Genomic DNA, 25,370 nt, shown 5'->3' with positions numbered 1-25,370 from the left:
AGCAATCATTAGAAAATGGAAGAAGCTAAACATGACTGTCAATCTCCCTCGGACTGGGGCTCCATGCAAGAACTCACCTCGTGGGGTCTCAATGATCCTAAGGAAGGTGAGAAATCAGCCCAGAACTACACGGGAGGAGCTGGTCAATGACCTGAAAAGAGCTGGGACCACCGTTTCCAAGGTTACTGTTGGTAATACACTAAGACGTCAAGGTTTGAAATCATGCATGGCACAGAAGGTTCCCCTGCTTAAACCAGCACATGTCCAGGCACGTCTTAAGTTTGCCAATGACCATTTGGATGATCCAGAGGAGTCATGGGAGAAAGTCATGTGGTCAGATGAGACCAAAATAGAACTTTTGGGTCATAATTTCACTAAACGTGTTTGGAGGAAGAAGAATGATGAGTACCATCCCAAGAACACCATCCCTACTGTGAAGCATGGGGGTGGTAGCATCATGCTTTGGGGGTGTTTTTCTGCACATGGGACAGGGCGACTGCACTGTATTAAGGAGAGGATGACCGGGGCCATTTATTGCGAGATTTTGGGGAACAACCTCCTTCCCTCAGTTAGAGCATTGAAGATAGGTCGAGGTTGGGTCTTCCAACATGACAATGACCCAAAGCACACAGCCAGGATAACCAAGGAGTGGCTCTGTAAGAAGCATATCAAGGTTCTGGCATGGTCTAGCCAGTCTCCAGACCTAAACCCAATAGAGAATCTTTGGAGGGAGCTCAAACTCCGTGTTTCTCAGCGACAGGCCAGAAACCTGACTGATCTAGAGAAGATCTGTGTGGAGGAGTGGGCCAAAATCCCTCCTGCAGTGTGTGCAAACCTGGTGAAAAACTACAGGAAACGTTTGACCTCTGTAATTGCAAACAAAGGCTACTGTACCAAATATTACCATTGACTTTCTCAGGTGTTCAAATACTTATTTGCAGCTGTATCATACAAATAAATATTTAAAAAATCATACATTGTGATTTCTGGATATTTTATTTTTAGATTATGTCTCTCACAGTGGACATGCACCTACGATGACAATTTCAGACCCCTCCATGATTTCTAAGTGGAAGAACTTGCAAAATAGCAGGGTGTTCAAATACTTATTTTCCTCACTGTATATATATACAGTGAGGAAAATAAGTATTTGAACACCCTGCTATTTTGCAAGTTCTCCCACTTAGAAATCATGGAGGGGTCTGAAATTGTCATCGTAGGTGCATGTCCACTGTGAGAGACATAATCTAAAAAAAAAAATCCAGAAATCACAATATATGATTTTTAAACTATTTATTTGTATGATACAGCTGCAAATAAGTATTTGAACACCTGAGAAAGTCAATGTTAATATTTGGTACAGGAGCCTTTGTTTGCAATTACAGAGGTCAAACGTTTCCTGTAGTTTTTCACCAGGTTTGCACACACTGCAGGGGGGATTTTGGCCCACTCCTCCACACAGATCTTCTCTAGATCAGTCAGGTTTCTGGCCTGTCGCTGAGAAACACGGAGTTTGAGCTCCCTCCAAAGATTCTCTATTGGGTTTAGGTCTGGAGACTGGCTAGACCACGCCAGAACCTTGATATGCTTCTTACAGAGCCACTCCTTGGTTATCCTGGCTGTGTGCTTCGGGTCATTGTCATGTTGGAAGACCCAGCCTCGACCCATCTTCAATGCTCTAACTGAGGGAAGGAGGTTGTTCCCCAAAATCTCTTAATACATGGCCCCAGTCATCCTCTCCTTAATACAGTGCAGTCGCCCTGTCCCATGTGCAGAAAAACACCCCCAAAGCATGATGCTACCACCCCCATGCTTCACAGTAGGGATGGTGTTCTTGGGATGGTACTCATCATTCTTCTTCCTCCAAACACGTTTAGTGGAAATATGACCCAAAAGTTCTATTTTGGTCTCATCTGACCACATGACTTTCTCCCATGACTCCTCTGGATCATCCAAATGGTCATTGGCAAACTTAAGACGTGCCTGGACATGTGCTGGTTTAAGCAGGGGAACCTTCCGTGCCATGCATGATTTCAAACCATGACGTCTTAGTGTATTACCAACAGTAACCTTGGAAACGGTGGTCCCAGCTCTTTTCAGGTCATTGACCAGCTCCTCCCATGTAGTTCTGGGCTGATTTCTCACCTTCCTTAGGATCTATGAGACCCCACGAGGTGAGATTTTGCATGGAGCCCCAGTCCGAGGGAGATTGACAGTCATGTTTAGCTTCTTCTATTTTCTAATGATTGCTCCAACAGTGGACCTTTTTTCACCAAGCTGCTTGGCAATTTCCCCGTAGCCCTTTCCAGCCTTGTGGAGGTGTACAATTTTGTCTCTAGTGTCTTTGGACAGCTCTTTGGTCTTGGCCATGTTAGTAGTTGGATTCTTACTGATTGTATGGGGTGGACAGGTGTCTTTATGCAGCTAACGACCTCAAACAGGTGCATCTAATTTAGGATAATAAATGTAGTGGTCGTGGACATTTTAAAGGCAGACTAACAGGTCTTTGAGGGTCAGAATTCTAGCTGATAGACAGGTGTTCAAATACTTATTTGCAGCTGTATCATACAAATAAATAGTTTAAAAATCATATATTGTGATTTCTGGATTTTTTTTTTTAGATTATGTCTCTCACAGTGGACATGCACCTACGATGACAATTTCAGACCCTTCGAAGATTTCTAAGTGGGAGAACTTGCAAAATAGCAGCGTGTTCAAATACTTATTTTCCTCACTGTATATACAGCATATAAGTATATATATTATATTTTAATAACATTTTTTTCTAATTTTCTAAATTGTTTTTATAAATGTTCCTTAAATAGTGCAATGTTTGATGTACTATTTGATTGCCTGTAATATATTTGGTTCACTGTTCTTTATCAATGTGAGTTCAGTTCAATTGTATCTTCCACATTTTCTCACTGTAAATTTATCTATTTATATTTATATTGAAACTTACTTAAGTATATTATAAGCAATTAGTATATATTAAATATATTTATATATGTTCCAGCTCTTCTAGAAAAAGAATTGCCCACCCCTGGCCTACACTATCCTAATAACGAGATTAGCTGCATACACACCTTTATCTTTTGCAGCTAAATGTTGGATAATAGATTGTCACACACACATACAAATCCACATGGGCACACACACATTAATACTGTATGTTTCATCAATGAAGATGTGCATGTCTGTTGATGGTGGATGAGGTGCTTCTGAGAGAGCAGCGGCCCCAGGGCTTCTCCCTTCATCTCAGATAAACACAAAGGTTCATCAGATTTTTTGTCCCACATGCCTCTGAGGTTCAGGTCAGACTGATAGGATGCCTGAGGTACTGAAGGTGTATGATTCATTCATTCTGTCATATAAATGTCATATTAGTAGCCATGTATCAGTATTTAATTCTATCCATAATTCATATACAGTAAGTCAGTGTAATTCGGTGTATATGTATATAACAGTATGATGATAATAAGAAATTCTGGAGGAGACAAGAGACTGTACTAACTCTTAGTAAAGTAAAATAATTCCTTTCTAATTCCTTTTCCTCATTAAATTATCATTTGAACAATTTTTTTGCTTGAGCTATATAAGCGATATGACTTATGAAGCTTGGCATCAGTGACATTTTATGTTCTTTTTTTAATTAGCAATAAAGAAGTGCATTTTCATGTACCTATGTGCTTAATATCCCATAATCTCCCAGTCTTCATCTTTTTCTCCTTCTTTCGGCTGTTCCAATTAGGGGTCGCTACAGCGGGTTATCCGTCTCTATCTTCTAACACAAATTTCATAATCTGCCAGTGTTTATCTTAAATTATTAAGCTCTTCAATCCATCTTATTTCTTCTTTTAATATCTTTTTTTGCTCTGAACCCTGTCTTTTTTGCTTGCACAAGTGTATCAGCAGATCTTATTGACAATATTTTCTGAATGAAGGATGGTGCAGAAGGTATTAGGTATTTAGCATGTATCTGTCTCGGAGATCTCGTTTCAGCATTTCTGAATACGTCAGTGTTTGTAGAAAAACCGTGGCTATAAAGCTAAAACAAAAGCTTTATATACAGTATATAATAAATCCATACTGTATCTCAATGGCATTGAGATTTAAAGTGCTGTATTATCTTTGCTCTCCTGGGCTAAACTGAGAAGATACACTCAAACAGTTTGTAAAGCAGAAGACCAACAGTAAAAGTGTTGGAAGTTTGGAAGCAAGTCACAGTTTCAGCATGTCAGCACCCAGGGACTTTACTACAAAGCATTCAGCAAGGAAGAGTCTATAAAAAAATAAAAGAAGAACAGAAAAGTGTTTGTAATCTGTGATATCTAAAAGTTACAGGTTTCTTAGTACAGTTTAATTTTTTACTACTTGCAGGAAATATTTTGTTTGTGCCCTAATTTGGGCAGGGGTGCGTTAACTTTTGCATACAGGACACACAAATCCGATTAGCAGGAATTTTGAATTTTGAGAAAGCTTCTTATTTAGAGTTCCGACATAAACCACATGACTGGGGGTTTTAACCAAGTCTCCTGGAGGTTCCTGTGTTTCTGAGTGTGTGTTGTGATATCAGCCCACTGTTCATCCACATCATCTCACATCATGAGACATTTTATATGTATGTGTTTCTTCTTTTCTTCTTTGTATGCAATACCATTTTTGTTGCATAAATGCATGTGTGTTATATGTGTTTAATGACCCTGGCATGTATGTGGTTCAGATCATTGGTTCTGTAGTTTTCTGTAGCCTCTTCCATCCCCCCCGAGACACTGTATTATACATCCCTCCGTGGAGAGGAGAATCTTTACTCTGTGCCATGTCCAGTTTTGAACACTGTGTAGCCATTAATGCTCTGGTTTTGCACTGATTCAGTTATTGTAGTCTGGTTCCTATGCTGATAGTTGCATGGTGTGTGTATGTGTGTGTGTGTGTGTGTGTGTGTGTGTGTCTTAGATGGTAGTTCCACTGCCTGTCCTGCTCTGTCTCCCACAAACACAATAGAATCAGCAGAATGAGCAAATGACATTCAGAGCAGAACAAAAGCTTCTGTATTGGAAAATTCGGTACGGCATATTATTTGTACAGTCCTCCCTAAATTGAATAGACATGGAAGAAAGGATTAATTGTGTCGCACTGTGCTGAGCAGAATTATGAAGGACGGTGAAGGTTAAACGTGTTTCATCTGCTTGCTAGTTTTCTAGTCTCGGGGGTTTCTGCTTCAGAAATACAGCATTTAATTAGTGACTCATAGGCTTACGGTGGTTTCTGTTCCTCACAGCCAAAGTTCTATCCATCAGCTTTCAATAGTCTTTGTGACCTTTATTAGAATGAGTCACGAACATCTGGAGGAAGAATCTTGAAAATTTTAGAGGTGTGCAAAGCAGGATGACAGAACTGTCCCAGTAACTGCCTGCTATGCTGCTATTACACTGACGTGTGGGTTTTTTTTGTTGTTGTTTTTGTTATTAGAAGGTATTAGTAAAAGTATAATTGCCCCAGGATTGTACAGTATGTTAAGATTGTTAAAAAAGGAAGATAGTATGTTTTATTCATTAGTAGATAAGATAGTATTAGGGAGTTAATGGTGTTACTTGTTGTATTTAGACAAAATTATTGTGTGTGTGTGTGTGTGTGTGTGTGTGTGTATATATATATATATATATATATATATATATATATATATATATATATATATATATATATATATATATATATATATATATATACACCCAATAAAATACCCAAACCTCAAGAGTCCTGACGTGGGGTCAACCTACAAATTCCCAAACACAAGTTATGCTTCAGAACCAGCAAATCTTTACTCACAGCAGCTTCACCTTCATGATGTGCTCTATCCTGGTCAGATTTACAGTGTAACTCTTCCACATTGTGTGTGGGAAGTGCTCATAATAAGACAGATGGTCCTTCTCCTCTTTAGTCTGGAGGATGCAACATCCATGTTTCTAAAAAGAATTGAACATTTTGATTCGTCTGACCACAGAAAAGTTTACCACTTTTCCTCAATATAATGTAAATGACCTCTGCCTCAGAGAAGACGTTTCTGGATCTGGCTTCTTCTTTGCATGACAAAGCTTTAACCTGCATTTATGGATTAACAACTGTGTTTACAAATAATGATTTCTGGAGGTGTTTCTAAACCCATGCATTGATTTCCGATACAGAATCATGCTTGTGTTTCATTCAGTGCCACCTGAGGGCCTGAAGAACCATGCAATATTGATTCTGAAACATGATTCTGAAAATGTCCAAAATTTGTAGACAGTTAATATTTTACATATTGATGAACCTCTAGTCAGCTATATTTCTGAGAAACTCTGTCACTCTAAGATATACTTTTTATTCCCAATTAAGTCAAGTGAATGATCATGTTAATGATCTGCTGCCATTCAACCAAATTAAAATAACATAAAGAAATGTAGGGTGAGCTAAATTGTTTAACCCACATGATCCTCTAGTTATGTTTTTTCTTAACACTTATTTTCCAGCCTTTTTGTTGCCCTGTCAGCTTTTTTAAAGGCGTATTGCATGTAATTAACGTGTTAAGTAATAAATGTCCTAAAAATGGTTTATTTTCACAGTCTAAATATTTGATATGTGCTCTGTTTTCTGTTGTGAATAAAATATAGGTTCATGAGATTTGAAAATCATTGCATTCTGTTTTTAATTCTGCTTTATTAAGCAGCGTCCCAACGATTATTTAAATTGAACTTGTATTTGAAAATTGAATATTTAGACAATGTAAGGTACTAACACTTTATTTAAAATATCATCTGTTTTTCCAAAGACGATTACACAAATGAAGATATCGCTCAAGTAACACCCCCCACCAGCCACCGCCCCCTTGTCTCAATAGCAGAACAGATGGTCTTGTCACTCTGATACGTGTCCATAGATAGACATCCACCTGGTCTCGAGTGTCCTCACTGAGACACTTTGTTCACTGAAGAGAAGCTCAGGCTCAGAGCCATGTACCACTGCCTGGCTTGATCCAAGAGAATTTACTAGGCTTAATAAACCACAGGCAGTTCCATGTAGATTTGATTGAATTACACCCTCCAGGTTAACAGATCTCACTGAATCACTGCTTTTCTGTACTATCCTTTCAGACACTGTAATTCACATAAGAAAACTTTATCCTCAGTTCTGTTCCTGAAAAAGTTTGGCTCCGGCAGTCTGTCATTATTTTCAATCTGTGGTCAGCATTTGGCTGATGGAGCAGCCGTTCTTGGACAAGAAAAGACAAAATGGCTTTCGGTTCCTTTTAACCGTTAATGGCATAATCACCAACTTCTAAACCATGCGAAAACACAGTCACATTTAGAAGTTCACGTGAAAATTACTAGCAAAATGCAAACTCAAAACCAAATGCATTACATTTATTCTGGTTTTAATCATTAACTACTTCTGGCATCTAAAATAGAAAGTTAGAGACTAAGCAGAGTAAAACGTGCTGCGGTCAGAAACACACTCTTACAGCACTCCCATGCGGCAGCAGAGAAAAGCATGAACCTTTTTTTAAATGTGTGTGATGTCATTTAATATAAAGTGTGGAACCTGTGTGTATTATTCCCTTTGCTAATGCACACCCGAGGCTGTTTTAATAAACTAAACCCTTTTAACTTACATTTATATTATAGACAACGCATGCTAGTTATATTTTTAATTCTTTAGTTTGTTTATACGAATGCTGTCTTCTATGTTTTGCCTTCTATAAAGATTATAGGGTTGGTATAGTGGTCTTCTTTAAGCATGCGGTTTAAAATCTTTAAATTATGGAGATTTTAACTCTAAATCTTTATTTATAAGTCAGAATAAGTGGTTGGCATTAGGTTCTGCAGCAGTAATGTGCTAAAATGCCAAGCAAAAAACACAGGTTGTATATTCATTGGCAATAAATGCACTTGTGGTGTTCAAACCACACATACAAAATGTTTTTTTTTTTCTTTTTCTTTTTGAAAGTCACTTTTATGGCTTTTTTGTAAACACAAGATCATTTTTTATAATTATTTTTTGTAATTAGATTAGATAGATAATTTAAAATACCATAATTATTTTAAAACATTTACAAGAATATTTTGTCTTCATGCTGTATGTTGAGTTTGGTTTCACTAATAAGAAGCATACCTTTGCATTAAGCATCTATATTTCTTCATGTCCATGTTAAATAGAGTATTAAAAACTTAATATTAATTTAAGGTACATTTAGAACAGATAATGTGTGATTAAGGGGGTAACTCGTAATAATCGTGCGATTAATCACAATTAAATATTTTAATAGAGTGACAGCCCTATAACGGCACCTGTTGAAGATTTTTTGCTCTTAAACCCTAAAGATACAGAGGGCCGACACAATTTTATCTGTTTGTGTTTACATTATAACAGCATTATAATATAAAAGGAAAAAAAAGCTAAGAAAATGCGTCCTGAAGTAATAAAATAAAAATGTTCTTTTTAAAGAGTACCATTGTGACAATTTTATACCAGCGATCACGTATTAGAACGAGCGTGTTATTATAACCCTGGGATTTGCCTTGCAGGAAAAAAAGAATAATGTGGGTTAAACAATTTAGCTCACCCTACATTTCTTTATGTTATTTTAAGGAATCTATGTCACAGATATTGACATGGTTAGATTTATTTTACAACAGTGGCATTAAAATGACATAATTAATTTGTATTTAACATTTACAATATATGCTCTATTCCTGCCTTTCTGTTCCAGACACCAACTTATTTCTATTTACCCGAATAGCAGAAACAGACATTATTATGTGTTCTATAAGATTGTTAAGGCAGGATAAAGTACATTGTCTTAATAGTGTAACAAATCATCATATCTATTACTTACTAACAATTACGTTTAGAGGCGAAAGTGTGTTTTGGAACCTCATTAGGGGTGAGTTGTGATTGTGCTCTAAAGGACAGATTTCCTGGAATAATTTTGTCATCGCTGTGTGATGAAAGTTACTCATTAGCTTTCTTGCCATTAAATGTAGACATGAATTGAATTGTTCTTTGACATGACTCAAACTCGCTCATGTTCAAGTCACTTACTTTGTTATGCGCTATTGTAAATTGGATATGAAATTAATCCATCCATCCATCTTCTCCCGCTTATCCGATGCTGGGTCGCGGGGGCAGCAGTCTAAGCAAAGATGCCCAGACTTCCCTCTCCCTAGACACTTCTTCCAGCTCTTCCGGGGGGACACCAAGGCGTTCCCAGGCCAGCCGGGAGACATAGTCTCTCCAGCGTGTCCTAGGTTTTCCCCGGGGTCTCCTCCCAGTGGGACGCGTCCGGAACACCTTCCCAGGAAGGCGTCCAGGAGGCATCCGGAACAGATGCCCGAGCCACCTCAGCTGACCCCTCTCGATGTGGAGGAGCAGCGGATCTACTCTGAGCTCCTCCCGAGTGACTGAGCTTCTCACCCTATCTCTAAGGGATCGCCCAGCCACCCTGCGGAGAAAGCACATTTCGGCCGCCTGTATCCGGGATCTTGTCCTTTCGGTCATGACCCAGAGCTCATGACCATAGGTGAGAGTAGGAACGTAGATTGACCGGTAAATCGAGAGTGCAACATGCACCGGGAACAAGTCTGACTTACTGCCGGCAATGCGAACCAAGCTCCTGCTTCGCTCATACAGGGACCGGACAGCCCTTAGTAAAGGGCCCCCGATCCCATACTCCCGGAGCACCCTCCACAGGCCGCCGCGAGGGACACAGTCGAATGCCTTTTCCAAATCCACAAAGCACATGTGGACTGGTTGGGCAAACTCCCATGAACCCTCCAGCACCCTGTAGAGGGTATAGAGCTGGTCCATTGTTCCACGGCCTGGACGAAAACCACATTGTTCCTCCTGAATCCGAGGTTCTACTATCGACCGTATTCTCCTCTCCAGTACCCTGGCATAGACTTTCCCAGGTAGGCTGAGAAGTGTGATCCCCCTATAGTTGGAACACACCCTCCGGTCCCCCTTCTTAAAAAGAGGGACCACCACCCCGGTCTGCCATTCCAGAGGCACTGTCCCCGACCGCCACGCGATGCTGCAGAGGCGTGTCAGCCAAGACAGCCCCACAACATCCAGAGACTTGAGGTACTCAGGGAGGATCTCATCCACCCCCGGTGCCTTGCCACCGAGGAGTTTCTTTACTACCTCGGTGACTTCAGCTTGGGTGATGGACGAGTCCGCCTCTGAGCCCTCAGCCTCTGCTTCCTCAATGGAAGACGTGACGGCGGGATTGAGGAGATCCTCGAAGTATTCCTTCCACCGTCCAACGACATCCCCAGTTGAGGTCAACAGCTCCCCACCTCTACTGTAAAAAGCATTGGTGGGGCACTGCTTTCCCCTCCTGAGGCGCCGGACGGTTTGCCAGAATCTCTTCGAGGCCAGCCGATAGTCCTTCTCCATGGCCTCACCGAACTCCTCCCAGGCCTGAGTTTTTGCCTCGATAACCACCCGGGCTGCAGTTCGCTTGGCCTGCCGGTACCGTCAGCTGCCTCAGGAGTCCCACAAGCCAACCAGGCCCGGTAGGACTCCTTCTTCAGCTTGACAGCATCCCTTACTTCCGGTTTCCACCACTGGGTTCGGGGATTGCCGCCTCGACAGGCACTGGAGACCTTACTGCCACAGCTCCGAGCGGCCGCTTCGACAATGGAGGTGGAGAACATGGTCCACTCGGACTCAATATCTCCGGCCTCCCTCGGGATCTGGTCAAAGCTCCGCCGGAGGTGGGAGTTAAAGATCTCTCTGACAGGAGGCTCGGCCAAACGTTCCCAGCAGACCCTCACAGTACGCTTGGGTCTGCCGAGTCTGTCCAGCTTCCTCCCCCGCCATAGGATCCAACTCACCACCAGGTGGTGATCAGTTGACAGCTCCGCCCCTCTCTTTACCCGAGTGTCCAAGACATACATCCGCAGGTCAGATGAAACGACCACAAAGTCGATGATCGACCTACGGCCTAGGGTGTCCTGGTGCCATGTGTACTGATGGACACCCTTATGCTTGAACATGGTGTTCGTTATGGACAAACTGTAACTAGCACAGAAGTCCAATAACTGAACACCGCTCGGGTTCAGATCAGGGGGGCCGTTCCTCCCAATCACGCCCCTCCAGGTGTCACTGTCGCTGCCCATGTGTGCATTGAAGTCTCCCAGTAGAACGACGGAGTCCCCAGTCGGAGCACTGTCCAGCACCCCTCCCAGAGACCCCAAGAAGGCCGGGTACTCTATACTGCCGTTTGGCCCGTAGGCACACACGACAGTGAGAGACCTATCCCCGACCCGTAGTCGCAGGGAAACGACCCCCCGTTCACCGGGGTAAACTCCAACACATGGCGGCTGAGCTGGGGGGCTATAAGCAAACCCACACCAGCCCGACGCCTTTCACCATGTGCAGCTCCAGAGTTGTAAAGAGTCCATCCTCTCTCGAGGAGTGTGGTTCCAGAGCCCAGGCTGTGCGTAGAGGTGATCCCGACTATCTCTAGTCGGAACCTCTCAACCTCACGCACAATCTCAGGCTCCTTCCCCGCCAGCGAGGTGACATTCCACGTCCCTAGAGCTAGCTTCCGTGTCCAGGGATCGGGTTGTCGAGGCCTCCGCTTTCGACTGCTGCCGATCCTCTTAGCACCGGCCCCTTACGGTCCCTCCTGCAGGTGGTGAGCCCACTGGAAGGCGGCCCCACGTCGCTCCTTCCGGCTGAGCCCGGCCGGACCCTGTGGGGGAAGGCCCGGCCACCAGGCGCTCGCATACGAGCCCCAACCCCGGGCCTGGCTCCAGGGTGGGGCCCCGGCTGCGCCATACCAGGCGACGTCACGGTCCCTGATGTAGTATCTCTCATAAGGGGTTTTGAACCGCTCTTAGTCTGACCCGTCGCCCAGGACCTGTTTGCCTTGGGAGACCCTACCAGGGGCATATAGCCCCGGACAACATAGCTCCTAGGGTCATTCGGGTACTCAAACCCCTCCACCACGTTAAGGTGGCAGTTCAAGGAGAGCAGTTAATTTCATTTAATATAAAATTCAATTAATGCCATAATATAATTAGACATTATAATTGTCAAGATGTTAATAAGATAACAGAAAATGTGTTGCACCGTATCCTCGGCCAAAAGCTGTGGAACTCAAAGCAATCTTTTACTGTTGCTGCCCGTCCACCAAATGAGCTTCAACACGTTGTGTGTTGTGAGATGCTTTTCTGCTCACCATAGTGGTAAAGATTTATAATTTGTGTGATTTCATTCTCCTCTGATATTTCTTATCACCTGCAGGACTTCTGTGTAAACTTGAGTGTTGTGTGAGAGGGATGTGTGGAAATCCCCGATCAGCGGTTTTTGAAATACTCAAACCAGCCCGTCTGGTGCATTCCGCCATGCCAGATCAGAGTGAGATCACATTCTCTCCCTATTCTGATGCTTTTTCTACTGATGACACACGTTATTGACTGAATAAGCTAAAGAATGATTCTAGTCTACAGATGAGAACACTCATGTGTTCATTATATCTACTGAAGTTCTCTACATACCTTCCTCAAATAAGTTGCCATTTGCAGAGTGAAGCTTCTGCTTGTGTAATAAACATTAACTACATTTGAATACAGTCTAATAAAAGTCTTAAATAAAAGTCTTAAATAAAAGTCTTAAATAAAAGTGCATCCAGAAAGTATTTACAGCACTTCACTTTTTCCACCTTTTTTCTATGTTACAGCTTTATTCCAAAATGGATTTAATTCATAATTTTCCTGAAAAATCATATAAAAACGATGTCATAATGGAGTATTAGTAGAATTTTTAGGAAAATTATTAATGGAATCCATTTTGGAATGAAGCTGTAACTTAAAATGTGGAAGTGCTGTGAAAACTTTCTAGATGCTCTGTTTTTCTTTCAGACAGATTTCTTCTTTTTTTTTTCCTTTTAAAAATTTCTTTTTGTGTAAACAGCAACACTGGTTTTAAGTGGGAACTCTGCGAGACTGATCCAAATTAGATTGATATCTTATAATGGCGGTGGTGATTGCTTTAATATATATATATATACAGTACATAAACATTCCTATATATATATATTCACACACACACACACACACACACACACACACACACACACACACACACACACTGGTAAAATATGTGCATGCATTTAACACTACATAATAATATGCGTATTAAGAATAAGAAAAAGAATTGCAGTGGTTGTCTACATTCTGCACACATAATTTGTATGTGGATTCTTTATTATAGTGTTACAGCTGAATGCACACCACACACCTCAGTAGCCCTGTCAATTAACTAGAAATAAACAAAAGCTGTAATTTATTCAGACAGTGAGGAGGGGTTATACTGCCATTTCAGGTTATAAACCTTCCCATAAAATCATAATCAGTGTTTAAAGCAATTTTTATGAGTCTCTTGATGATGTATATACAAGTAACACAGTGCATGTTAAAGCAAAAGACAAATAATTGTTTTTGTTTTTTTCATTTAATTGCATGTACTGGAAATGTATAAAATACTGTTTGGTGATTTGGTGCATTTAGTAAATCTCAGTATATTCGCATATACATTAAAATAAGCATTTTGGTCTAAATGTATATTGTTATTTACTGTTACATGGTGTAAACATTTGGTATATTCCCCAACTCATTTCTGAAAGAACCTTACGTAATTGGACAAAAGAATAATATCATAAATTAATGTAACTGCTTGAAGTCTGGAACCCACAGACACTTTTTTCTGTATATTAAAAATATAAATAAATTGGAATACAACAGTTATTTGGACTGAACACATATACATCCTAAACAAAAGTAAATATGGTAAAAAAAAAAAAAAACAGGTTACTGTGGTGTTCATGCATTTCTAATCTGCAGTGTGTATATAATATTATTAAAATAATAATATTCTTTATTATTATTATTATTATAAGAAATTCTTTTCAGAAAGCAATTTGGACATTAGAATGTAGCTGCTTAAAGGATCTATTTTAATACTGTGATGCATTTGAGTATTTTAGTAACTATAATATCTACACAACTAACCAACTAACTAACTAACTAACTAACTAACTAACTAACTAACTAACTAACTAACTAACTAACTAACTAACTCTAATATTGTCTCCAGTGTGTACCCAAAAATGTCAATAAAAAAAAATCTAATAAAAATATCTATTGCAAATATAAATCAAGAAACTTTGACTTCGGAAAGACAATGCTCGAGTTTACAGGGTGGGTCATTAAAAAGTAGCCTGCCTTCGGTGACAGTATGACAAAAGGAACAAACAGTGTAATTCAATTCATTTTTATTTGTATAGCGCTTTTATCAATAAACATTGTCTAAAAGCAGCTAGACACAGATTAAGTGTACGGTCGGCAGACAGAGAAAAAGGGGCTACTCCCTCTTCTAAAGATGGTGGCGTTGGTATTAGAGTTGGGCTACTTTTCCGTGGCCCACCCTGTATATATCAATACCGAGACCATAACCTTCAGCGTATCAGCCCAAATCTGATATTTATCTGATGACATGCTTGTACTAAAACACTACATCAATAAACTGTTGATAAACTTTTAGTTTCAAAATAATTTATTTTCTTATCTAATCTCACACTTTTCCACTTGCTACATGATCTGATATCCAGTAGTTTTTAACTCCAATATCTGAACCCACCCTTTTTTTCTTTTGCCATCCAATCAGATCAATACCGTGTATATTATGCGTACATGATGTACACGAGATAAAAAAATTGTCCATATAACATTTGCTCATTTACAAACAAATGAGTGTGCTATCTATAAAGAGCAGCACAAAATACTTCTCAATGGCTATAAAGTGCCACAATGGCATAAAAATTAATATTTTGCATTGGTCAGGATTACACACACACACACACACACACACACACACAGACACACAAATATAAATCTAAACCTTACTTAAATCCTTTGTAATCAAAAACCTCTATTACATTTTTGCCAGCAGCATAACACACACGAAAGAAAGCATTCTACCCTCTTCCACATACATGAGCTCAGGGTTACCGTGTGATTGTTTTGTTTTTGCTGTGATATGATTGACAGAAGACATACACACAAATATACACACAAGTTCACATGGATGTGGGTTGCTTTTAAGGTGACGCTGCGGCCTTATATTAGCCATAATGTCATTGGAGCATGCTGTTACACACACACACACACACACACACACACACACACACACACACACACACAGAAACACACAGAAACACACACACACACACACACACACACACACACACACACACACACACACACACACACACACACACACAGATGTGGCAGGATCTACACATCAATGTTGTGCTTGTGGTTAAAAAGAAACCACAATAGAGTGAATTTAATGATTGGTGTGAAAAAGAAGGGATGAGGCTGTTTAATTTAATTTTCCAGGTTAATTTCTGTCTGATTAATGCTGAAATTCTCTATTTCTTTTCCTGCTGTGTTTATTGATTGAATTATGAGAAGGTTTCCAATGTGGCTTGTATGCAAACCTCACTAAGCTATATAAAAAAAAAAATGGGCCAGCATGATAAGGGTATAATTGGTGTACTTGGTGTGTGTGTGTGTGTGTGTGTGTGTGTGTGTGTGTGTGTGTGTGTGTGTGTGTGTGTGTGTGTGTGTGTGTGTCTGTGTCTGTGTGTCTGTAAAAAACTTTGAACTCCTTAGTTCTGTGATGTTGAGCGAGCATGATGATAATAAAGGTGAAAATTCTGTTCAGTTTGCAGAAAGAGGAGGGTCAGATGAACTAGAAAGGAGCAGTTGCCATGGCAACATGGCTGCATGCTCACGCTGGTACACAGGGATAAGATGAACAAGTTTAAAGATTCGGCTTAAAAAAAAAAAAAAAACAGAAATCGAAGGATTCCATGCGGGAATTGTGTCCAAAAAACTATTTAGTTTTATAAAAATGAACAGGATGTGACCGGTGCCGATGCATTACGTTTCTCCGTATATTCGTTATAATGAGATCCTGTACTTTAAGTGTAGGCACTAACAGCACATCTCGACCACTTGGCACACACCTCCCACTTTTTTATGACATGCCTATGCACTAATACAAGCTCTCACATCCGCTAAAAGCTGATCTCACCTCTATGAGAGCACACGCTGGACTAGAAAATGGCAATTTAAACACGTTTTTGTGAACTACAACTCAAAATGGCTTAATGAATTAAAACTGAAAATAAAATTAAAACAAAAAATAAAAGTCTGGTTGACATTTAATTTTTATGGTTTAAATTGCCTGATTCTGCCATGTTGCATTTCTCATTCTTGCACATGACACGGATATTGTAATTTCATCCAAAAAAAAGGTTCGCCCGTAGTGTCTGATTGACAGATTTATATCGTTAAATTAATATAAAAACCAAACAACTAATAAAAATGGCATGTTTAACAAACTTGTAAACAAAAAAATCTATAATTTCTTTTCTCATTTTGTCCATCATTTTGCTTTGTTGTATTTAGAAAAAATTGCATTTTTGTATTAGGAATTTTTCAGGGTTTGCTCTTGTGGGAAAATCACCTCATGAGTGGTTAAAAAAGAACTTAATTGTAAATATTCTTTGAGGTAAATTATGCAAATACAAATGCAAACTTTTGTGCATTTTTTAAAATTCATTTTATTCATGCTATGAATGACTATGACTTCTGCACTTCCCAGAAAACTGCTAAACCTGAGGACAGTTACCTTTTACTTAATGACTTTATAATCAACCTTGTTACTGTTGTATTCTGTGAACTGTGGATACTCAAACTTTTTGATAGACTAGTGGTCTTTAATAGAAGTTGGCTTCATTATGTAAAAATACGTCACTGTTCAGTCCCTTTAAAAATATCCTTCTACATGAAAGACAGGTGCAGTGCAGTGCATAACTTCTCCCTTCCAGGTAAGTAGCAGACTTCAGGTCGGGGTGTCGTGAGGTGTGTCAGACCTTTCCTGTAAAATTAAGAAGTCTAACACCTGTTCTCATGGCATGCTGCCTGTAGCTGAAGTGTGTCCTTGATGTATCAGGGTGCTCACAGCCATTTTGAGATGCGAGGACAGGAAATGTGCAATTGCTCTGTCATGGTGAGGGAATATAATTAAATCAGACAGAGATGTAATGAATATTAATTAAGATACGCTGTGTGTGAGCGTGTGTAATGTAACTCTGTGATAACATCTCTCCTGCTGTGACTTTCGTGATCATTGCATAATAAATTCTGTATAATAAATTTTTTTATATAACTTTTGTTCTAGTTATAGTGAATGTGTACATTATAACTGTCAGAATTTCGAGTTGCAGCTCTTTATGGAAATTTGTCCAAGATCCACCTCCAAGTTTAGCTTTTTGCTAATAGGGTAGGACAAACATGCTAATCAGTGCTGTTAGTCTGTCTTGTTAGCGTACACACAGCTGCGGTTCCTCTTTCCCATTTTTCTGCCAGGAAGGATAATTGGGCTACATGCAGGCACTGAATGATTTGGTGATACATTTTGTTTGTGAATGGATTCATGTAATGAACTAAAGAGAAGTCAGTCGCTGTTGAGAATGACACACACACACACACACACACACACACACACACACACACACACACACACACACACACACACACACACACAAATGTGTCTATGTTTAGGTTTATATGTCTGGACTGCTAAGATTGCACTTTCTCATTATTATAAAATGAGAAGGTTTTAGTGTTGTACTTGTGGGTAGATTAAGCAAGTGTTATCTCCATTATCTTCTCACGAACAGTCATTGAGAGCTTATACAACACAATGACATGTCCATGGCCCTTTTGTAGCAGTGATTAACTATAACCACAGATATACAGTACATGTTATTTAAGTTTAAGATGCTGAATCTTTCATTGACAATTAAAAAAACCCTGAAAATTTCAATCTTAGTATTAAATACTATCAAAATAATTCCCAAAATAATTGAAAGAATCCTAACTACAGAATCTCCATCACAGTGTGGTATGACAGCTCCCCTGTGTGTGAACCGAAAGCCCTGCAACGGGTGTTCAAAAACGCTCAACGCATCACTGACACTTTACCTGTAGTTGAGCACCTTCACCACAGCAGATGTCTGTTCAGAGCACACATCATCATCATCAAGGACTCCTCACATCCCAGTCACAAACTGTTCAACCTCCTTCTATCCCGAAGGAGATACAGGAACATTTGCACTCGAACAAGCAGGTTCAGGGCCAGCTTTTTTTCTTCTAACATCACCCTACTGAACTCTACTCTACACTGCCCTTAATCCTAATGCTGTTCTGCTCCACTCTGTAATGTACATCCTGAATTATCAGATTCATCTACTTTCCTTCTGTATCATTTCTGGATAATTATAACTGTATATAATTGCAAATTCATAGCAAATCCTAGATTATCTTCTACATATGTATATTCATTCATTCATTCATTTTCTCTCGCTTATCCGTAATTCGGGTCGCGGGGGCAGCAGTCTAAGCAGGCCCCCGCCTTCGACTGCTGCCCAATCCTCAAAGCACCGTCCCTTACGGTCCCTCCTGCAGGTGGTGAGCCCACAGGAAGACATATGTATATATCATCTTTATTTACACTGTATAACTTTTGTACAGTTGTACATACAATGTGCATATATTGTAATTCATATACAGTGGTACACAGTATAAATGAGACAGCGTTCCTCCAAAACCCTGGTGCTACCCTAAACAACACACAACATAAAGCTACATAACATAAAGCTACATAAAGTGCATCGAGTGCAACCTAGTGCAGACAGTGCAGACAAAAAAACAGTACAGACAGACAACACAGACAACACAGACATGATCTATCTATCTATCTATCTATCTATCTATCTATCTATCTATCTATCTATCTATCTATCTATCTATCTATCTATCTATCTATCTATCTATCTATCTATCTATCTATCTATCTCTTTCTCTCTCTCTCTCTCTCACTCTCTCTCTCTCTATCTATCTATCTATCTATCTATCTATCTATCTATCTATCTATCTATCTATCTATCTATCTATCTATTTATCGTTCGTTCGTTCGTTCGTTCGTTCGTTTTTTCTATTGTTCTACAAGCTTTTTTTTTTTTACTCCTGTTGTGTGAAACCACGTGTGAGATTCTGATGAGGATGTTTGTGAGAATTGTGCTTGAAATAGCTTTGCTGTGTTTGATACGTGTATGCTGTTGAAACAAATGCTTGAGGAGTGTTCACAGGAAGCGATGTTAATAAGCAGGTTTGAATGGTTGGGTGAAGATATACAGTATTTAACCAATTTGACCCAATGCAGGTGTTGTGGGATATTTACTCCAAGAATTGATCAGTAGTGGATGAAGTACAATGTTCCTGCACCTGAGTAAATGTACAAACCCTCTGTGTAAATTTCATTTCTCTGTGAGTAAATGTACAGACGTTCTTGCTAATGAATGGACCGAGGTATTAAACGTAACCAGAAGGACCATATATATATTTTTATTGAAGGAAATAATCTATTTTTTTATTTGTATTTCTTTTTTAATTCCTGCATATAATAACAACAGAAACAAATATTGTGTGTGTGTGTGTGTGTGTATATATATATATATATATATTAACAAGGGGACTTGGAGGCATGTGGTGTTCAGGTATGTTACTAATGTTGGCAATGCTGGTACAAATACCTACAATGCCCTGTGTGCTCCTCTCTTGCTGTGTGACTGAATTGTACTTTCTCATTACCAGCCTCCCATCATCCATGACATTGCCCTGCTGTGTGTATGTGTGTGTGTGTGTGTGTGTGTGTGTGTGTGTGTGTGTGTGTGTGTGTGTGTGTGTGTGTGTGTGTGTGTGTGTGTGTGTAGCATTACCTACAGTGTTCTGTTGAAAGGTGATGTGACCCTCATCTGATAAGGGTCCAGCAGTTACAAATCAGCACTACTCTTCCAAGAACACATTTTCTCAAACCCTATAAGTCAACTCACTTTCTTATTTCTCTGTCTCTCTCTATCTAAAAAATCCTTCTGTTTTAGATTTTCATTTTATTATACACTTCTAAGCATCTATATTTTCATTATTGGAGATATGAGTCAAAGTTCACATACATTTGAGGTCTAATTTGGAAAACCGATGCCCTCATAATGGTTGCTCTCACTGTAAATTCTCTTTTTGATCAGATTTGTCTAAATACTGTGTGCTTTTATTCAGTTTATCTAGTAAGTGCATTGGTTTTGTCAATGGTTTATTATTAATGTGAAAATAAAATTTTATGAATAAATCTGGGATGTAAAAGGAAAGGAAAGAAAGCTGCTTTATTCTTGTCACATGTACTTTACAGCAATTCTTTCTAACCATATCCCAAAGATGTTAGTAAGCTGGGGGCAGAGCATAGAATCAGCCATGTAACAGGGCCTTTAAGGGCCTTGTTTGAGGGCCCAAGAGGGGCAGTTGGCAATACTGGGGCTTGAACCCCTCGACCTTCCTTAACCACTGAGCTAGTTCCTAAACCATAAATGGTTGTCAGAAAATTGGGAAAGCTAAATTTTAAATAATGTCTCCATCGGATTCTCTTTGTTGAAACTAAAGATCTAAAACTGAGATCTATGAAGACATGTTTTTTTTTTTTACTTTGTAGTAAATGAACTCTATTGGCATGTTCCTCTAGTTTCTTGTAAATAAAACTATAAAGTTTAATCCTTCAGCCTATAAAATACGTTCTATAAACTTAACTACTCTCATGACAGCAGTAGTATCTGGGTCTTGACAGGAGCTGAGATGAGCCAAATATGAACTATAAGGAAGTAGTAAGCTGTGTGCTGTCATGCTTATATAGCCGGGGCTCCATAGTTAGAAAAAGATGAATGAGCGACCTTTCTCAGGGATAATGCTAAAGCCTTGGCTCTATTTCTGCAGGCGATATTATCACTGGGGAAATTGTACAATCAGACACTGTACAGTGAACATGTTCTCTTACTGCTCGACTAGCTGTGAGTGCATGTGTGAAAATAAACACCTTCCTAATATGCATTTTTACACCACTATTTAAAGATAGTGCTTACTTACATAATCTTAGAGCATTTCTTCTTTTGCCTGAATAATGTCCACAAAGATAGCCTTGTATTTTTTTGAGATTTAAAGTAGCTTATTCCTGGTCAGAATTCATTTTTGCATTTAAAAAAGGTTTAGTACTATTTCATTAATTTTTGTAATATGACACGGTACATCATTTTTTATTTTAATTATGTTAAATAATTAACATAATTAAAGACATTGCACTTTGCAAATTATCAAACTTCGTCTGGGACCAGATGCAAAATATTGAATTAAATCCTTGTTGAGAAAAGAACAAGCTTTGTTTCTTTCTCTTTCTTTTTGCTGTAACATATAGTGGTATGTTCTACAGATTGTACTTACGTCTGGCATCATGCTGAAATAACATGAAGTTATTTCCAACACATTCGTTTTTACTTTTAAATTAAGAGTGATAACCTAATACATCAACTCAGAACCGGTTCTAGACATTTGAAGGCCAAATCTATATTGGAGGTCCCCAGTCTTCTTCCCTCCACCTTTTAAAATAAATAACTTCGATAAATACTTCGATAAATTGACATTGTTATAAATTTACTCATATTAATAAAACTTTAACTAAAGTCAACAGGAATAAGGCTCCATTTATGAATTTTTTTTATTTATTTATTTAATATTATCATCAAAAATACACGATGACACATAGCTACAGTCTGCCTGTTTATCTTTTTGCTTAGCGGCCCCCCAAGAAATGCACTCGTCATCTCAGTGTACAGGAAAGTTGGATTTGTGCCTCACTGTACACAGTCTCTTCATGCATTCAGAGGTTGGGGACCCACATTTAAACTGTGATATTGACTGGTTCCACTACAGTTGAGTGACAGTTATTTTATATCTAATGGACAAAGAGCTTAGTCTTGCGCTGCCCATCTTGATTGGTGAACTAGTGTTGTTAGGGTTATGGAAGCCCCAGGCACTAGGCAATTGCCTGAACTGGCACTTAAAAAAAATCATTCTTATAATATTAAAGTGCATTGTTTGTGCTGATCCTGTGTCTCTCTCTCACACACACTCACACACACACACACACACACACACACACACACACACACACACACTTTACAGTTGGATTTATGTCAAGTCAAGTGAAGTCAAGTTTATTTCTATAGCACTTTTCACAACAGACATTGTCTCAAAGCAGCTTTACAGAAATTAACAGTCAAGGTGAATGGTGTGTATTTATCCCTGATGAGCAAGCAAGTGGACTGTGGCAAGGAAAAACTCCCTTAGATGTTATGAGGAAGAAATCTTGAAAGGAACCAGACTCAAAAGGGGAACCCATCCTGATTTGGGTGACATTATGTCTAATGTTTGTCATTTTGCAGAACCTCATTTCTGCATAGAGCTTTTAAAGCTTATCTTGACTTGTGAAAATAAAGATATGTGTCTTGTTGCTGGAAATGTTTCTATCAATGGTTCTTATTTTAATAACTTTAGTATATTATACCTTAATAAAATATGGTGTTCAAATTTGGATCATAAGGCCCACAGATTGTAAATCTTGTATATAAAATCTAAGAGAACACACAGCTTGAACAATGGATGCATACTAAATTTACACATAAGGATGTACTTAATGGTCTGAGAGCCTCCTGAGAGACAAAGAAAAGTACAGTTTGGTGCATTTACAATTAAATTGTTTCGGTGACAGAAGCTTCCAGTTGCACATTCTTTATAAAAAAATATAAATAAATAAAGTAGTATTACAGATTTGTATGTAAAAAATTTTTTTTAATTAAATTGCATGGAAAAATACAAAAATAAATAAAAAGTGGTATTGCACATATTTTTATTCTTATTGCACAATGGAAAGAGTATTTAAGTGTTTATGGATTGCCTGTGGGAAGAAAAGTTTCTTGTGACTGGCTGTCCAGGTGTTCGGTGCTCTGTAGCGTTGGCCAGACGACAAAAGTTCAAAAAGTAGATTGCTTGGATGTGAGGGATCTTGAGAGATTTTCTAAGCCCTTTTTCTCACTCTGGATGTATACAGTTCTTGAAGGGTAGGCAGTAAAGAGCATCAATAATCCTTTCAGCCGTCCAAACCTTCCTCTGTAGTCTTCTGATGATTGATTTTGTAGCTGAGCCCAAACCAGACGGTTATTGAAGTGCACAGGACAGACTCCATGATGGCTGAGTAGAACTGCATGAGCAGTTCCTGTGGCAGTTCTGATCAGTAATCATTGAGTCTGTCCTGTTTCTAAACATTATTTATAAATAAAATCATAAATCTCACGAATGTCTGATGGGTTTAGTAATTATTTTGTCTAATCTCTCTTCTATACATTTCTTAGTTAAAGTGGCAATAAAGAGTCATATGACTCCTCTTATTCCTTTATTCGATAAGACGTGTCCTTTATTTCTACCATAGTTTCTTGTTATATATTCAGAATTATTAATTGAATCTGGTCTTCATGGGTCTTCATCAGGAGTTGTGGTTTGTTGTCTAGAGTTTGACTTTAATGCAATATAATAAGAATCAGAGGAAAATTGAGCCATCTCTTGTATTTACTATTGTTTCCAGCTTATAGTTAAAGGAGATTTATGTTGCGTAAGATGTCCGTGTCCAGGTAAAGGAAAGTGTGGTTTTCTTTCTTATTATTAATGGATCAGGGAAGAAAAGAGGAGCATTTCTAGGTGGGAGGAATGAGAGTAAAAGAAAGCAGTAAGAGGCAAATGGACCGACGGTGAGCTCAGTGGGTAAGGTGATACATCATCATCGGGCCCAGCAGGTCATCAGGTCAAAATCTGCACATGTTTTTGACCTTCTTGTTGTAATGGTTTAACTCCTCACATCTCACTGTGACTTCAAGAAATAAAAGCCACATATTATCCACTGTTTGTTCCGAGTAGAAGACATTGACTCTCTGTGCCAGTAGTATTAACTCATGCAGAGGAAGTCAACTGAAATGTAGAATTTTATTTGAAATCTGAAAACGTTTGTAGAGTTTTATGGACGGAACAGAGGCACTGGGTCACTCTGAGTGGAGATAGAAGCTCATTACCCTACAGAGAAGCCTGAATAATGCAGAAAGTGCAATCTTGCTTTATAATTTTGTTTAAAATGCAGAGAAGGACAAGATCTGTGAATTAGATTTTTGCTCCAACAGGAAGAGGTAGTGGAATGCGTATGTGGTAAAAGGCGTTTGTGTAAAGTATTTAAGTAAATGTATTTTGTTACCGTGCTTAAGTAATTTTTCAGTCTACTTTCTAGTTTTACTGCGTATTAAAAGATATAAGCAACTTTTACTGTCTACTCAACTACATTAATGATGAAATATATGCACTTTTTACTCCACTATATTTTCATTGACAGTGTCACCAATTGCATTTTGCATTACAACTTTATCTGCCATGACTAATTTATTCTGTTCCCTGTGAGTGACTTTTTTAGCTTCGCTGGCCTTATTTTTAGTCCAAATTCCAGAATAAATTCCAAAAACTTTGGGAAGTTTTAGAATAAAATATTGTTCCTCACTGAGACCGAGAGGTGCATCAAATCACAGTCAGCAATAAATTTATGGTTTTACTTTATCTAAAATGATTTACTTTAATTTTATTTGTCCATTGAATTCTAACGGTTCTTTCACTTTGTGACATGATGCTGTAATTGTTTTTTGTAATCACTTTTTGAAAGATCGCTTTACTACTGACTAATTTGTTGTTGTGTTGTTGGTTAATGCAGGAAAAGTGGACATATTTGAGCCTATGCTCAATCAGGCATAACATTATGACCACAACTGCATAATATTGTGTTGGACCTCCTTTTGCTGTTGGCCCTCCTTTTACTTTGAGGCATGGACCCCTGAAGTTGCTGTGGTATTTGGCACCACAGAAATTTCCCCACTGTGGGACGAATAAAGGTATATCTAATTTTATCTTATGTTAGCAACAATTAATCTACATCCTGTAAGTTTCAAGGTGGTGCCTAAATGGATCGGACATGTTTGTCCAGCACATCATAGATATAATATAATTCTCAGATGCTCGATTGTATTGAGATCTGGGGAATTTGGAGGCCAAGTCAACACCTCAAATTCCTTGTTGTGCTCCTCAAACGATTCCTGAACCATTTCCTGCTGAAAGAGGCCACAGACATCAGGAAATGCTGTTTTCAGGAAAAGCTGTACATGGTCTGCAACAATGCTTAGGTAGGTGGTACATGTCAAAGTAACATCCACATGGATGGCATCACCCAAGGTTTCCCAGCAGAGCATTGCCCAAAGCATCACAATGCCTCTTCCTATAGTGCATCCT

The 25,370-nt window shown here is 38.9% G+C and overlaps 2 protein-coding genes across 6 annotated transcripts in view; one reads left to right on the top strand and one right to left on the bottom strand.

Annotated features, from left to right (window-relative positions):
* LOC310722588 (uncharacterized protein) overlaps positions 1-25,370 on the bottom strand; it is a 478,020-nt gene that overhangs the window by 129,258 nt on the left and 323,392 nt on the right. The gene's annotated exons all lie outside the window — the stretch shown is intronic.
* Positions 1-25,370, top strand: part of sash1a (SAM and SH3 domain containing 1a) — a 316,459-nt gene that overhangs the window by 133,943 nt on the left and 157,146 nt on the right. The gene's annotated exons all lie outside the window — the stretch shown is intronic.

Source organism: Silurus aristotelis (assembly GCF_946808225.1).
Source record: "Silurus aristotelis genome assembly, chromosome: 29".
Lineage (NCBI taxonomy): Eukaryota > Metazoa > Chordata > Actinopteri > Siluriformes > Siluridae > Silurus > Silurus aristotelis.
Note: the sequence above shows the minus strand (reverse complement) of the source record. Positions and strands in the feature narration are given on the sequence as shown.